The sequence below is a fragment of the Sinohyriopsis cumingii genome, chromosome 13 (assembly GCF_028554795.1).
Source record: "Sinohyriopsis cumingii isolate HCF-2022 chromosome 13, ASM2855479v2, whole genome shotgun sequence".
Lineage (NCBI taxonomy): Eukaryota > Metazoa > Mollusca > Bivalvia > Unionida > Unionidae > Sinohyriopsis > Sinohyriopsis cumingii.
In genome coordinates this window covers 786,334-802,629 of record NC_142973.1, presented here as the reverse complement: position 1 = coordinate 802,629, position 16,296 = coordinate 786,334, and the positions used below count along the sequence as shown (strand labels likewise).

General features: G+C 36.7%; 1 protein-coding gene across 1 annotated transcript in view; it reads left to right on the top strand.

Moving 5' to 3' along the window:
* The first annotated feature begins 15,134 nt into the window (after window positions 1–15,134).
* Window positions 15,135–16,296, top strand: part of LOC149784833 (uncharacterized) — a 95,237-nt gene continuing 94,075 nt past the window's right edge. Inside the window, exon 1 of the mRNA XM_089978392.1 lies at window positions 15,135–15,219. The gene's annotated coding sequence lies outside the window, so the exon portion shown is untranslated. The remainder of the gene's footprint in view (window positions 15,220–16,296) is intronic.

Here is a 16,296-nt window from a genome sequence, read left to right as displayed (position 1 = left end):
CGATCTAATGGACAAAATCACCCAAAATGGGTAAAATACCCATCAAAAACACGAAGTTTGTTGATTTTTCACTGAAATTCAGAAGAAGAAAAATATTTCTGATAAAATAAAATATTTCTGATAAAATAAAATAAAATAAAATAAAATAAAATATTTCTGATAAAATAAAATAAAATAAAATATTTCTTAATCCGCTCCTTATTTTATTCATACTGGAATATTATTTTTTTAAGTTGATCGGCTTTAATACAGGAGTGTGCATAATTTAGAATCTGATCTCTGCTACAAATGATCTCGATAATATGTTTTTGACGGAGCTCATCTAACTGTTCTTGTGTTAATAAGAAATCCTCACTTCCGTATTCATCAATAACTAAATTAACGTTAAATTGCTCCATGTTTTGTGAAAACGCTGTTCTGATGGCGTTTTCAAGTACTTCTTTGTCGTGTATAAAAACCCTCACGTGCTGGTACATTATATAATATTTACTTGATTAATTAAGATTTCACATACAGATTTATCACAAGCTCTTCTCCACGTATGTCAATTAAGCGATTGAGGTGGTCTGTGAGCTTAAAATTTATTCGTGTTAACATATTATTGTGACACCGCAGATAAACAGGATTAGTTGGTTCTTGCACGATTAAACTTCCGGGGGAAACTTGTGGTGTAAATGTATATAAAATATATCCTTGTTGAGCCTGATTTAATCTTCCGAGATCTATTTGATAGCTGCCATCGACTACGTCACAAACTAGATTAACCACGATCGTGCTGGTTATATTAACGATTTCCGGAGATACGTGTCTGCCGCCGCCATGTGGATCTTTATTATATCTTAAAACAGTTGGAGGTGGTATTAGTTTTTTCCACGCATCAAGTATTTTAGGGAAGTTTTCGTTGATAAGATCGTTTAATAATTTTACTAGTTCTCCAGCATCAATCCCCGGTATTACAAATGTTGGTAATTGTTGTTCAGTTATTTAGTAATGATTGAGAAATCATGGTTTAGCTTTATAATTATCAATATTTTCATCACCCTATCTAACCATGTTCACAATGATAGTTTTATTAACGTATCTAAGATCTGATATGACCTGATTTAGATGTTTTATCGTCTCAATGATTTTTTGTTTTACGTCATCGCTGTAGCTATCAGAAAAGAAATTTCGTAGTTTGTTGATTGATTGTTTAAATTCAAAATTAACAGGATCAGAATATGATTTAATAAAATCTTCATCAACGAGTGGAGATAATCTAACACTTCTATCAAGAGTACGTACATTATCTATTATTTTAGGAAGGTTTTCACCATCAGGAGCCCTTATAAAAATGGAAATACTATCGGCCCTCCGGCTCCATGGATATTTACCTCTATATTCAGGAGTTGTTATAAATTTCCTTTCATCTGTAATAAAATCAGCCCGAGTTGGTTCAGGTGGTATCGGTGTTATCGGTGGTGATATTTCAGGCCAACCTAGTACGGATCTTATCGTGGATTGATAAATATCAACGACGTACTCGGGAGAATGTATCTCAACCGTCGAGGATAGCGTCGGTTCATGAACGTTAATTGATATTTTTGCTTCTTTTCCGGTTATTGATTTTATTCTACGTTGAAATTCCTCATTGATATCTTCAATCTCATAACTACCAGTGGGTATTCCAACATCTATCCAGTCAGGAGAACCATCTGGTTTGTTCTTGTTAGCAAATACGAGCGAATTATTTGCTGGTGTACCATGAAATGATTTTGATCTGATATTTGGCCAGCTGTAATATACCCGTAATTGAGCTAAAGCTATTTCTTTTACTGGAATTGCAGTAGGAAAATTAATACTAAATTCAGGATTGGATGAACTTACCGAGATCATCGTTATCTTTGGCGGAGTTGTGTTAGTCACGATCTGCTGGAGTAATTCTCTCATTATTAATATTTGTATCTTTAATACCGATACCTTCGTCGTATATTTTAGTCATCATTGAAAACTCGAAATCGGATATAATTCCATCACTGAGACTCGCTGATAACAACGAGGATAATTTCGAGTATGTAGCATACTCGAAATTATCCTCGTTGTTAGCATACTCGAAATTATCCTCGTTGTTATCAGCGAGTCTCAGTGATGGAATTATATCCGATTTCGAGTTTTCAATGATGACTAAAATATACGACGAAGGTAGCCGTCGCTGTGTGTAATTTTATTATGTAATCGGATAATTTTTCGTTCGTGCAAGTACATATTTTTTTGTGATGATATTGAGCACGCCTGCAATCGTTGTTGCCGCTGAAATACAAATAGTTACAGCTACTGGTGCCATCATTGTCACCGCTGATAATATGACACCGGTTCCAGCAACAATAGCGGATACTGAATAAACAATCACATCAACGATAACTAATCGTCGTCGATATTTTTTTACTTTTACTGTATATTGTTCGACTTGATCTTTTAGCGCCGCCTGCCATTCACGCGCTTGATTGTACCTGTATTATGCACCGTCCATATATTTTTATGCAGTAACCAATTGCGGTGTTTCAGCTACAAATTCCAAACACCACCAGTAAGATGTTGCGGTTAATTTCTTATCAGCTGCTTCCAGGATAAATATTTCTTCGGTTCCGCTATTTAATATGATAGATACAACCCCGGAAAACCTGTCGGTGGAATGACGCCATGAAAACGTTGTAAATATTTCAAATCGCGCAGCACTGAACACGGACAACCTGTACACACCAGTGACTGTTACGGTATATTTGATAGTTTTATTTTGCTGCGACCATGTTGCAAATCCCGATGATACCGTGCACACGATGTTTGTGATATGTCCGGGAGTTATTCCAGCTGAAATTTTAATTAAACTGGTTTTGTTAACGATCTCAGGAATCCCCGCTACGATGTTTTGCTGTGTTTGTTTAATCGTGTCTAGGTTAGTTTTGATATCAACGTGTTCCATGTCAATGGCGTGCGGAGTGCCGAAGAATTTATCTATAGATTCGTCGGTTTTTTGAAAATTTCTTCGAAATCTTCCAAAAGCGCCTATGTGAACATCATACTCGGCCCGCAGCGTGGATAGTTTTCCATCCACGTTGTCGACGTATTTTTTTGTTGCTGCGTCTTCGTCGGATGTTGGATCTCTTAAAACTACTATTTTATTTCCGTTCATACTGAGTTCACCCGTCACTGTGTCGCCGGTGTTTCTCACACGATTAGCAACGCTTCTTGTAATTTCATCTCTGATGGTTGCAAACGATATACTTGAATCCCTGATTCTGCCGCCGTCAGTAAACACAGGAATATTATCTGTAACTGCACCGAGTACTCGTCGAACTATATCATTCCATCTGATATTGTTCGTTTTTAGTTTACCATATCGATCTTGAAAAATAACGACCTCATCTGGGTCAACTCCAGCCAGGCTCATGATATCAGCGAGTTCATCTTTAGTCGCATACTTCGACAGATCAACATCGCCGGATTTTCTCTTAACGCGGAAAGATCTTCTTCCGTAAATATCAACCATTATATAAGATCCAAGATCTATTTAAAACGCTTTACGCGCAACGAATCGGTTACTTGTATAATCATGCACGACTTTATGTGGTGGTTTGGATGATATTGATATAGCGTCGAGTACATTAATTACCTCACGGCCACATATAGGCGGATCTGTCATTGTTTGTGTGGGTAGCGTTGAATACCAAACTTTACAACCAGAGGTTGTTGCGTGAAGTGGTGCGACATACTTGATAAATTCAACGGGTGGAGCTAACCCGTACGAATCAAAATAAACGATTCCACGTGGATCAACCGCGTATGATACCCAATGAGTACCGGGTCCAGAACGTTCGTCTAGATTAATAATACCCGTTTCGAGTTTATTCGGTTGTTTTGGTAATTAATCTCGCATAAAAACACCTCTAAAGGCTTTTATTTTTAATTTTTTAGCAGCATCAAGTAAATCAAAATTTGATGCTGGAGTATCTAACGTGGAGGCCTCAGACCGCTTCCCCAGCGAGATCCGGGTAATCTTAGACCGCGTCCCTTTATTTTTGTATCCACTTCCAGTTGCTTTCTTTAGAGCCATTCCAGCAGCTGTTCCAACAGCACCTAACGCGGCTGCTTTTGCTACGGCTGGAGCAGCAGCAGCTATTAATGCTGGAATAGCCGCAAGAAGTGGAAATATACCACCCGTTTTAACCATGTCTTTGATGGCGCTCGGAGAAAGATGAAATTGAACTCCGGTTTTTGATTCTAGGGCTTTATTGAAATGTTTAATCTGATTATTTGTCAACGATAATTTGTTTGGACCACCACCAATCTGATCTCGTTTTAGTGATATTTTAGTTCCGCATTTGTTGGCGGTTTTTGATTGAAGCTTTTTTTACCTGACCAGGAGTCAGAGTAACATTAACATGACCATACGACATTTTTATATAAAATATATTTTTCTAAATAACACGATTAAATATTTTCCACTGGTGCATCAACGACCCTCATTCGACCACTACCGCCTTCAAGTAACATGGCTTTATCGCTAAGTATGACCGCGATTGCTCTATAAGGACCATGAACAACCGGTGGACCGACCACGATTTGTGGCAGGGCATTAACACGAGCTCGAAAGTGTATATCAACGACAGATTGTTTGGATAAATCAAGATGTTCTAGCGAAAAATAATAGATCGGATATAGACCTGTAAAATCTAGTTGTGATATTTGCAAACCAGTATCTATATTTTGATCACGTCCCATGAATGACATTAAACGATGATATGCACGCGCTACATGATTTTGATCAAAATTTAACAATATATCTTCAGCTGGTTCTTGATGTCCATTTATCCGTAAGGAAACTTCATTAACTTCAAGATTGTCAAATATCATATGTGAACGTTCTTGATTATTTATCCTAGCATTATCTTGCAGCGCAATAAAAATATGTCGTGGTGCAGAAACACCTTGCTGTGATGCTATATGCCATGTAAATAAACCAACAACAGAACTTTGAATATCATCTGTGGTTACTGTTAACCATGATAGCAATGATTTACCGCCTTGATCCATAAAAGAGAGTAATTTTTGTTCCTCAGTAATTGATGGAGTCATTACTGGCATCCACAATGAAAGTTTTGATATATTTACTTTACCATCAGCAACACCAGCACCTCGCCAGATTGCATCATTATCATCACCTTTTCTTACGAGCACAATTGTGTGTTTAGCTCCAAAGATGACCTTTCTAACATTTTTGCAAAATCCAAAGATGTGAGATAATGGAATTGCACATGAAAAATTTCTACTATCTCCCGACAGCGCTGCTCGGCGCGTTGCAAATCCTAGGTTGTAAGTCGCATTAACATTTTTTATAATATCAAAAGCAGCACCTGGTCTGTCTGCGTGTTCAAAATCAGCTGGTTGTGGATCAGATGCAGTATCTCGAGGTGTCAGTAATTTAGTATACTGAACATGATCAGCGTTGTTGGTAATATCCTTAGCAAACATCATTGTTGGACCGTCCGATCTTGTGAAGTCGTCAGAATATCTCGCTAGACCAATTATTGTTGTGGCAACATCAACATCTTTCTGAATTGATTCAATATTTTTTCCATCAATCATGTATGTGGCGCTATCAAACAACGCCATAATCCCGTTGTTGACAAAACCAACACGCAAATTGATACCATATGGCGTATTAGCTACAACATTCGTTACAAGTCTACCTTCTACTTCAATAAACGCCTCAGCGGGCAAGAAATATCTACTTGTATCATGAACCTGTAATTCGATTCTCCCCCGCTGATTTGGTTGTCTTGCGTCATAAGAATAAAACTGATAATCACGTATAGATTCATACTTAAGGACAGGTGCCTCCATATCAAATGCTGGGTCTGATTCGCGCTTGAACATTTTTATTATAGTTACCATTTTTCAAATGATGATCATCGTCGACGAAGACCGCTTCCTGCTATTAAATTTGCTGTTATACTTTTTTTCTGCTTCTTCAGATATCGCCGCTAGTTTTTGATTTGCAGCCTGATTTATTATTTTACTTACGTCTGCTGGCATCACCTCAGTACTTGCCAGTTTCACCGGTGGTTGTTGTTTTCGTCGCAATAATCGTAATAGTCTTTCTTTGATTGCCGAGAATGCCTTACCAGCAACATTGACAATTGCACCAGGCGCTTTATCACGAACAATATCAATAGCTTTCATCGATAATTGTTTTGCAACGGGTGCTACTTTTGGGGCTATTCTTGTAAATAATCCCTGAATAACATCACCAAGTCCATCTCCGTAAGTAGATCTGTAGATTGGTAATCGTGAGTTTACCGCTCTGACCTGCATGGGTTTACGATGATTATCATGTATGATCATCTTATTTTTATTTACCATTTATCTAACAACTAGTCATCAGCAAGTTCATCGATAAGTTCTCGGTAAACACCGATATCCATGATACCACCTTGAAATAATCGCCGACAAATATCAGATGCTTCATTAATTATTTCTGGTGAATTATTTCCGGCACGTTTTCCTCCTATGAGAACCTCTAACCGTGACACATCATTAATGATATTATCAGGACAAATAAAATTATTTCCCAGACCACTGCCAGTAGCTCCTTCGTCTGATTTCTTAGATGGTGTCACTCCAAAAATTTCTTTAATTTTCGACATCATCGGCGAATAAGAAGATTGTTTTTGTTCTGTTTGTTGCAGAGGTGGAGGAAGCTGAAGCTGGGAGAGTTGTTCTTGTTGTTTCAGTCCCCCTCTAAGTTTTTCTACTTCTTCTTTAATAATTTCATATTTTTGATCTCTAGCTTGTTTTTTGTTGTAATATACGCGATATATATATTTAATAAGATTATCATCATTTATTTTTTCATGACGGGGTTTTAAAATACTAGATTTATTAAATATGCTATTTAATATTACCTCGGGTAATAGTTCTTCTTTAGTATTTCTAATTTCTTCAACAGCTCCTTCTCTGAATTTTGCAATCAATTCCACGTTTACTTCTACTGGTTCGGGTTCATGTGCATGCTCTTTTTGCACGTCGGCGACTTCAGCACGAAGTTTTCCAATTTCTTCAAGTATTTCCTCACCAACAGGTGGAGGTTGAGCCGCAGCTATTTCCATGGCTATGCCAGGTGGAAGATCTCGTAAAATCTTCTTTGTCTGTTTAGTTCTTCTTGCTATTTTTTCGGTTTGTTCTGCTGTTTGTTTTGATACCGGAAGAAGATCTTCTTTGATGACAGCTGTAACTTGTTCAGTAGCTGCAGTGACGGGTTTAAACAGTTTTTTAGTGTCCTCTTCGTACTCAACTCGTGCTTCTTGCCCCGCTTGTAGATTTTTTCTAAATGAATCTCGCACGGGAAGAAATTTTTTAATTGCTTCTAATCGTTCTCGTGCTATTCTTGTAGTATGAGATTCTGGATGTACAATTATTTTTAACATAACAATCTTTTAATTAATATAGCAGCAGAGAGGGCGCCTACCAATGTTGGTCGTCCAGTAATTAAACAAAAAAAAATAAATAAATACGTAGAGTACTTTATTTTTCAGCTACCTTTTCAAGCTAGGGTTTTATTGATGGGGTTGGTTTCAACAAAAAATAAAATCATCTCAAGGAAACGTTTATTTGTGAAAATCTGGACCTTTCTACAGATTTTAGTTTTTGTTTGTTTTATTTGTTTGTCGGAATCATATGGTCTGTTCGCCCTCTCTGCTGCTGGACGACTGATTCATGGTAGTCTTAGACCTTTTCCCTTTTTTGAAAGTCTTTATTCCGTGACCTGTTGCTTTCTTTAATGCCATCTCAGCAGCAGTTCCAACAGCACCAAGTGCAGCAGGTTTTGCAACAGCTGGGGCTCAGCAGCTATTAACGCTAGTATATCTGCAAGAAGTGGATATATACCAGCCGTCTTGACTGCGTCTTTAATATCCCTCGCAGAAACATTATGTCTAACGCCGATCTTTGACTGTTTGGAGCCATTGAAATGCCTGTGTTGACGTTCAGTCAGTGATAATTTATTTGGACCTCCTGTGATCTGATCTTATTTTTGTTCCGCATTGCTTTGCTGATTTAGATTGAAGCTTTTTAATCTTTTTATTCTGTCCAGGAGTCAGAGTAACACTAACATGATGATATGACATTATAATATCATGAACGATTTAATTAAATATTTTCTACAGGGGCATCAATGACTCTCATTCGCCCACCAACACCTTCAAGCAACATTGTTTTGTCTGAGAGTATGACAGCGATTGCTCTGTAACCACCAGGAATAACTGGTGGACCAGGTATTCTTGGTGGTGATCGTGCTACACGAGCTCGGAAGTGTATATCAACGACAGATTGCCTGAATAAATCTAAATGTTCCAACGAAAAGTAATAAATTGGATACAGCCTTGTAAAATCACGCTGTGATATCTGCAAACCAGAATCTACATTCTGATCACGCCCCATAAACGTCATCAAACGATGATATGCGTGTGCTACATGATTGCGATCAAAACTTAGCAATACTTCTTAGGATGTTTCTTGATGCCCATATATCCTTAAAGAAACGTCAGAAACTCCAAGTGTGTCAAATGCCATGGAATTTCGTGTTTGTGTGTTTTCTCGTGCATTTTCCTAAATGCGATGAATATATGTAGCGGTGCAGAAACACCCTGCTGTGGTGCTATCTGCCATGTAAATAAGCCAGCAACTTCACTTGAAATACTGTCTGTTGTCGCGGTGCAGGAACATTCTGCTATGATGCTATCTGCCATGTAAATAAACCAACTTCACTTGAAATACTGTCTGTTGTCGCGGTGCAGAAACACCCTGCTGTGATGCTATCTGTCATGTAAATAAACCAACAACTTGACTTGAAATACTGTCTGTTGTCGCGGTGCAGAAACATTCTGCTGTGGTGCTATCTGCCAAGTAAATAAACCAGCAACTTCACTTGAAATAATATCTGATATCATGGTCAATCATGACAATGTTGATTTACCACACTGACTCATAAAAGAGAGTAACCGTTGTTCTTTGTCCATCGATCAAGTCATTACTGGCATCCACAACAAAAGTTTTGTTATTCTTACTATACTTGCACCAACTGCGTTGATTCGCCAGACTGCATCATTGTCGTTGTCTTTTCTAACAATTACAGCTGTATGCTTGGCTGCAAAAATAACATTTCTGACATGTCTGCAAAATCCAAAAATATGTGATAGTGGAATTGCACATAAAAATTCTACTTCATTTAACATTAATCACCGTGCCGCAAATCCTAAGTTGAATTCATCGTTCATAGATAACACTGCGTTAACAACCCCATCTCCTGTAGCATCTCTTATATCACCTACATTTACGTTTCTGCTTTCTGGATGATCAGTTGTATCCTTTACAAACATCATTGATGGACTAGCTGATCTCGAGTAATCATCGCTGTATCTTGCAAGGCCAAGTATCGTCGTGGCAATATCGACGTTTTCCAAACATGATTCAGTAGGTTTTCTGCAAATCATGTATATGGCACTTTTAAATAACGCCATAATACCATTGTTAACAAAACCAGGTCAATCACCAATTCCGATTCCTGTACCATCTGCTTGTAAAAGTCTATCTTCTACTTCAATAAATGCTTCAGCAGGTAAGAAATATCTACTTGTATCCTGAACTTGCTGTTTGATTCTTTCACGCTGATTTGGCTCTCGTTCGTCAAAAGAATAACATTGATAATCGCGCATCAATTGATCCTTGAGAACGGGCGCATCCGTATCAAATGTGGGATCAGATACACGTTTGAACATTATTATAATTGTTATCGTCCAACACGAAAACCACTTCCTGCTATAAGACTAGCAGCTATATTTTTTGTTTGTTTTCCTGACGTGGGTACACCAGCCATTTCTGCTAGTTTTTGATTTGCAGCTTGATTTGTTATTTTACTAACATTTGCAGGCATAATTTCAGTGCTGGGTAATTTTACTGATTGCGGTTTTCGTCGTATTAATCGTGCTAGTTTATCCTTGATTGCCGAGAATGCTTTACTAGCAGCATCACCAGCAGCACCAATACCTTTATCACGAACAACGTCAATAGATTTCATTCCCAGTTGTTTTACAATCGGTAATGCTTTTGGGGCTATCCTTCTAAATATACCCTTAAGAACATCACCAAGTCCATCCTTCTAAATATACCCTTAAGAACATCACCAAGTCCATCATGTAGATCGCTTTACATATTGGTAATCGTGAATTTATCACCCTGACCATTACAGGTCCACGTTGAGCATTATGTATGATCATCTTATTTTATTGTCATTGATCTAATTACATACCCTGAATCACTGTGGTAATCATCAACGATTTCATCGATATGAGAGACCGATAAACATTAATGTCCGTGATACCGCCTGTGAATAATCTCTGACAAATAGCAGCTCCTTCATTAATGATTTCTGGGAAATTATTACCAGCTCGTTTTCCGCCAATCAGAATCTCTAGTCGTTCAACATCGGCAAGGACATTGTTTAGACATGGAGTAATAAGACCACTTCCTCGAATAGAAATACCACTTCAGTGTCGCCAGTGGTAGAACCTGTATCCTGCCATTCTTCTTCCTCACTTGTTGTTTGGACTGGTTGCTGTGGTTGTTGTTTTTGTCGTTGTTGTGGATATTTGTATTTGTTTTTTTTGTAATTGCTGCTGTGGTTTTTGTCTTTTTGTTGTTGTAATTGTTGTTGTTTTTGTAACTGTAGTTATCATTGTTGTAACAGTGCAAGATAATTATTTATTCCATTAATAAAAGCAGTATATTTTGCATCATTATTTTGGACCCGATCAACTCCGAAGTGAAAGCTAAATATCCATTTGTACTAAATATCACGACTTACAGCATCATTAACGTACTTTGGTTTCAAAATTCTTTTTCTTTGATCAAAACTGCGCACTGTAAACCTAGATAATTCTTCTACATCGTTGTTAAGTGTTTTAGTTGTGGTAATACTTTCTTCGGTAAATGTATCAGTTATTTCAGTTCTCTCTCTCTCTCTCTCTGTCTCTCTCGCTGGTTCTTGTTCTGGTTCTGATTCTGGTATACAATCCTTTATATGACCTATTTCAGCCCGAGCTTGGTCAATACCTTCAAGTATTTCTCGCACTGGTTGAGCAGCAGCTATTCCACCTGGAAGTTCTCTTAGAATATTTTTTGTTTCTTTTTTTTAGTTCCTTCTGCTATTTTTACAGTTACTTTAGAAGTTTTCTTCAACGTGGGAAGAAGATTTTTGGTAACCTTTGTAACAGGTTCAAATAATTGTTCTGCACCCTCTGCAAATTCAACCCGAGACTCCTGATGAGCTTGTAGTTGTTGCTTGACAGAATCACGGACTGGAAGATATTTCTTAACTGACTCTGGTCGCTCTCGAGCTAATCTAGCTGTTTAGATTCCATTATTGATATAATAATGATTTAATTACTCACATACTATAGCAGCAGGAGTGACGACCAACAATGAGTGTCAGGGTGGGTAAACGAACACGCATACAAATTTGAAAACACAAGCGTCAAAAATAAAGTAACAAAATGAGCTAACCCAATTAGAGAAAATCTCGGTTTGTTAGAGGCTTCGGTTTGACGTTATTGACTTTGTATTTTTCATTTTCGTAGGAAGCTTTATTTTCAAAAAGGACTTGCTATAAAAATGGTCTGTTCACCCATCCTGCTGCTAGTTGCCGTTTTCTTTCTCCCATTTTTTTTTTGTTACTCTATAATATCATTCTCAGCATCGAAAGGACAAGCTAATTTGACGATTTAGAAGTGAGTCACAGAATGTCCATAACGTTAAAGAAAAGGAACCTCTGAGACAGCAGACAAGAAAGATAAAAGATAAAGTACATATTATCAATGTTAAGAAAAGTGCATTGGTCTTCCAAGCGTCACTAGGGAAAAAAAAGAGAGAACAAGGCGGAGAAGAAGAAGAGTTATTCAGAAGTAAAACCACATGAAGAACCCATACCAGTAAATAAATTCAAGAAAGCTAGACATGTAGAAGAAACAAAAGAAGAGGAAAAACCCATGCCCAAAAGAAGTTTGTTTGTTTGCTTTTTATTGGGAAGGGAGACAGTGAAAGAAAAATAGAAGATGTACTTTAATGATGTGTTAGCATATTTCATTGTGATTCTGATTTCACGAGGGTATACCAAAAAAGAAGACTTCGTCTTAATTTTGTTTCTCTTATAATTTGGATAAAATACTCAAGCACATTTCCACACGGGTAAATGGTATCATGGCGGAATTTAAGTTTTATTTATCTTTAGATACTACTCAAAAATATTGCCGATGTATAATTGTTTGTCTCTGTTTGTTTATATCAATGTCTTTTTTACAACTAAAACATAACATCTTCACACTCTCTTATGTGTGACACTACATCATATTTGCGATATTATAGTGTGTCTATAAATACTCATACCCTTGATTGTACGTAATAATATGTTTGCATATATGTATGTATAAGCATGTGTATAAACACTGGTACTCTTTTGTTCGACAGCATGTAGAGGGCGTGAGACAGCAACAAGAAGGTGCTGGATAGTAAGGTATGTGTGGGTGTGCGTGTGTGTATAATATACATGAAAAAGGAAGGCGCCAAACAATATTTCACCATGGAATCGACCAATAATACTCCACAAGTTAAAACGACATTTCCCGTAGAATGCCAAAGTGATCTTCTCCTGTTAAGACATATAGACAGTTTTAACATTACAATTTCCATAGAGGGCTATAATCCTCTTCGTAGCATAAACCCACGGCGTAATGTCAATTACTGTGACAAATATTACTCCTAACACACTTATTGGATTGTAAAAGTGAATGAATGCCTGTCGCAAAGTGTGTGTTTGTTCGTCTCTCCACCCTGTTTAATATCTATATAGGGCAATGCTGCATATTTGTATAAGCACTCCCATTCTCTTCTCTATCCGTTCACTCACTATATGATGGTACTTAATTTTATATTTGCCAATGTGTCAGCACTCTTACTAATGTTTCTTCGCTCACTCCATGTGTTATAGTGTATAAGTATGTTTTCGCGTATAGTGTGCATATTTCTACTCTTATTTTCTCCTCACACTTAACTGTTAGGGTTTTAACGATTATAATGGTGGTAGGACGTATTAGTTTTGTTTAACGGATGAAGCTAAGAAGTTTATCGGGTTTTATTTTGTTTATAAGAGGAAAGTAGGACAGTTATAATGGGTTAAGTAAGTTAATTTCTTTAAAAGCTATTTAAATTCTATTTTATACCCATCCATTTTATGTCCTGCTTTGTGTGGTTATTACATAGGTGGGTATTGGTCACTCCTAACAACGTGTGGGATAGCAGATTTATGGTGTTGAATATTAGCTGCTGGTGTAAAACTGACAGTTCATGAGTGTGTATTAGTCACTCCAAAACGGCGTTTTAGATACTAAATAGAAGATGGGGTGCTGGACAGTAAGTGTGCTGGTAATGGAGATTACATGAATAGACGCTGATCAGTCAAGGTGTATATTCAACGTATAGACGTTTTTAACATTGAGTTTTCCATTGTCGCCATTGAGACTCGTAATATTAAATCTATGTACGTTTCTAACATTATGTTTCCCTTTTCGCCAAACAGATTTGTCCCCATAGAGACACACGTATAGTAAACCTATAAGATTGCGCTTTACAGTTTCGTTTTTTTATTATTTAGGGTTAGATTTTTAAATAAAAAGAATTCCCCATGATTGTCTTACTGGCTATTCTGGCTATTTGAAAAAAGACCATGCGTATCTTTAGGTATTGGAGCTTTTAATTCCCTTTATTTGGTGTATGATTGTTGGGTGTAATTTGGTTAAAGAGTGTGCAATTTGGCCTTGCTTCAGATGTGCAGCTATAATAATAAAATTTTACCTCCCCTTGGTCATATTACCTTCCTTTATTTCAATGGTAAGCTGTAAAAAAGGAGCCGTTAACTTTATATATATATATATATATATATATATATATATATATATATATATATATATATATATATATATATAACATATTTTGTACTTCATACATTGCACTTTCAGCTTCTGACAGTGTACACAATGTTTTAATGTGCTCTCGACGTGATATTTGTATGCGTTATAAACTCAGTGTTAAATGCTATTTATGCCGTTTGAATATTTCCATAGGTTCAGCAGGAACTACTAATAATTTCCATATCACCCCACATCGTCACGCTATACTGCTCGTATTGTCTTCAACGACATGATCAAAACGATTTTTGCGAACATAAAAATTATCTTGGAAAACCTGCATGATTTTTGGTGTTCTTCGTAATGTTTGTGGTAACGGCCGAGCCTTTAAGCGATATTAATGACGAATTCACTGAAGAGTTCTGCTATACAGGCCAGAATAGAAATAATATGGTCAATTTTTTTTTTACAGGATTATTAAATTAACCGAATATTTGTGTATTATAGTTGTTCGAACACATCACTTAGAGAAAGTGATGCAAGATCGAAAGAGGCCATCTGCTGAAGCATAATTTTTTTATATTTTTTTAAATTTTTTTTTTTACATATGCATTAACAGTTTATACTGATTTTCCACCTACACATTTCCTGTTTCGGGAAATTTTCCCTGCATTGATGTCACCATTTACCTGATTGTTTTTAATTTTTGAGAATTCGGGGTGTAAGTGGCGACAAAGCTTTGACGTTCGTTTTGGTAGAAATAACTATTTTATGGCATACAAATGAAGCAAGTCTCTTATAATCGGAATTTTTTGTGTTTCTTTTGATTTACATGCATCAATTTCAGTACACATTTAATTCCTTTTAGAACGAAATGCGAAATAACACAATGTAATTAAATTCCTTAGTGGTTATGTTTAAATTTATAACTTGTTGTGTCAAAAATCAATCACATTTAAGCAGCGTCAGATCTTTTTAATATACCGTCTTAAAGTACAGCACATAGAATTTTACGACCTTCTAGTACAGAATACAGAATACTGTTTTCAGTTTACTTTCCTGTCACAATTATGTACAAAAATTTTCCCGTATGTCACAGATTCCGCTACTGCCTCTTGCTTGGATAAAAACTAAAATATCCACTAAAAGTGATGACGTCAGTCGCATACGACGGAAAAAGAGACCACTTTCGTCTACAAAAACGGACAAAATTCCCGGGAAACTGAGAGTAAATGATTTGTGCAACCCATTTCGACATAGTACAAGAACATAAAAACATATATTTAGGTTTCTTTTTCAGTTACTAATTTAAATACCATGATTTGGGGCATTAAATGTTAACAAAGGAAGCGCGCGAAAAATGGAGATGTATTCTTTGTTGACACAATTTCCATTTGTTTGCGAATCACGTACCGGTAAATCGAAATATGTTAGATACAACGATGAATCAAAATTCAAATATCCGAGCAGTTTTGTGTTTTACATTCAGTAATTGGACTTTACAAAAGTGGAATCGATTTTATGTTAAAGTAAACCGCATGAAGCATTTGCGTAGCTTAAGAAATTTGGTACCGATATTTCTTTCAGGCATTCAACTGTTTATCACTAAAAAAAGTCTGAATTAATATCATACCTCTAAGGAATTCCAAATCATTTCCCACGCTACTGCTCGACATGGCCATGATCGTTCCGCTTAATAAGCGAGATCCCACTGAATGGAATACTGTCCTCTCATTCGTTAAAAGAAAATGACATCCTGTATTGAAACTTATTTTTAGTTGTGAGCATTTGTCGAAGCTTTAGTGTTTAATATAAAATATAAATTTTCTTTCAGGCCGCATCATCATAGCACCTTGTTGAGACCATTCTTTTTGTTTAACAATATAGAAACAACAATATCAGTGTCCATAAAACATTCTCTAAGTTACCATTCAAAGTCTTATCAAGATCAAAAGACTAGTTATGTACACCATCTACACAAGGATCTGATGTTTTGTGCTTCTTAACCTCGTGTTCATCCAAACTAGAATCAAAAATGGTCTCTGGAAAAAGTTAAGACTGTCCGGTGGCTTCAACACTCTCATCCTTGGTTATACCTGAGAATGTGGAGCCCATCTCTGAAGGACTACAGTTGAAACTGGCATTGTAGTTATCGATGCACCCAGAGATAGTAGCTGTTGCAATAGTAGACCTATCTAATCGGGTCACAGTTTTGTTTCCAGTTTTAACAGAGTCATCCTGAATTAATACAAAGTCCTGCTCTTGTATCAGCGGCACGAAATGATTTGGGCTGAATTCATTGCTG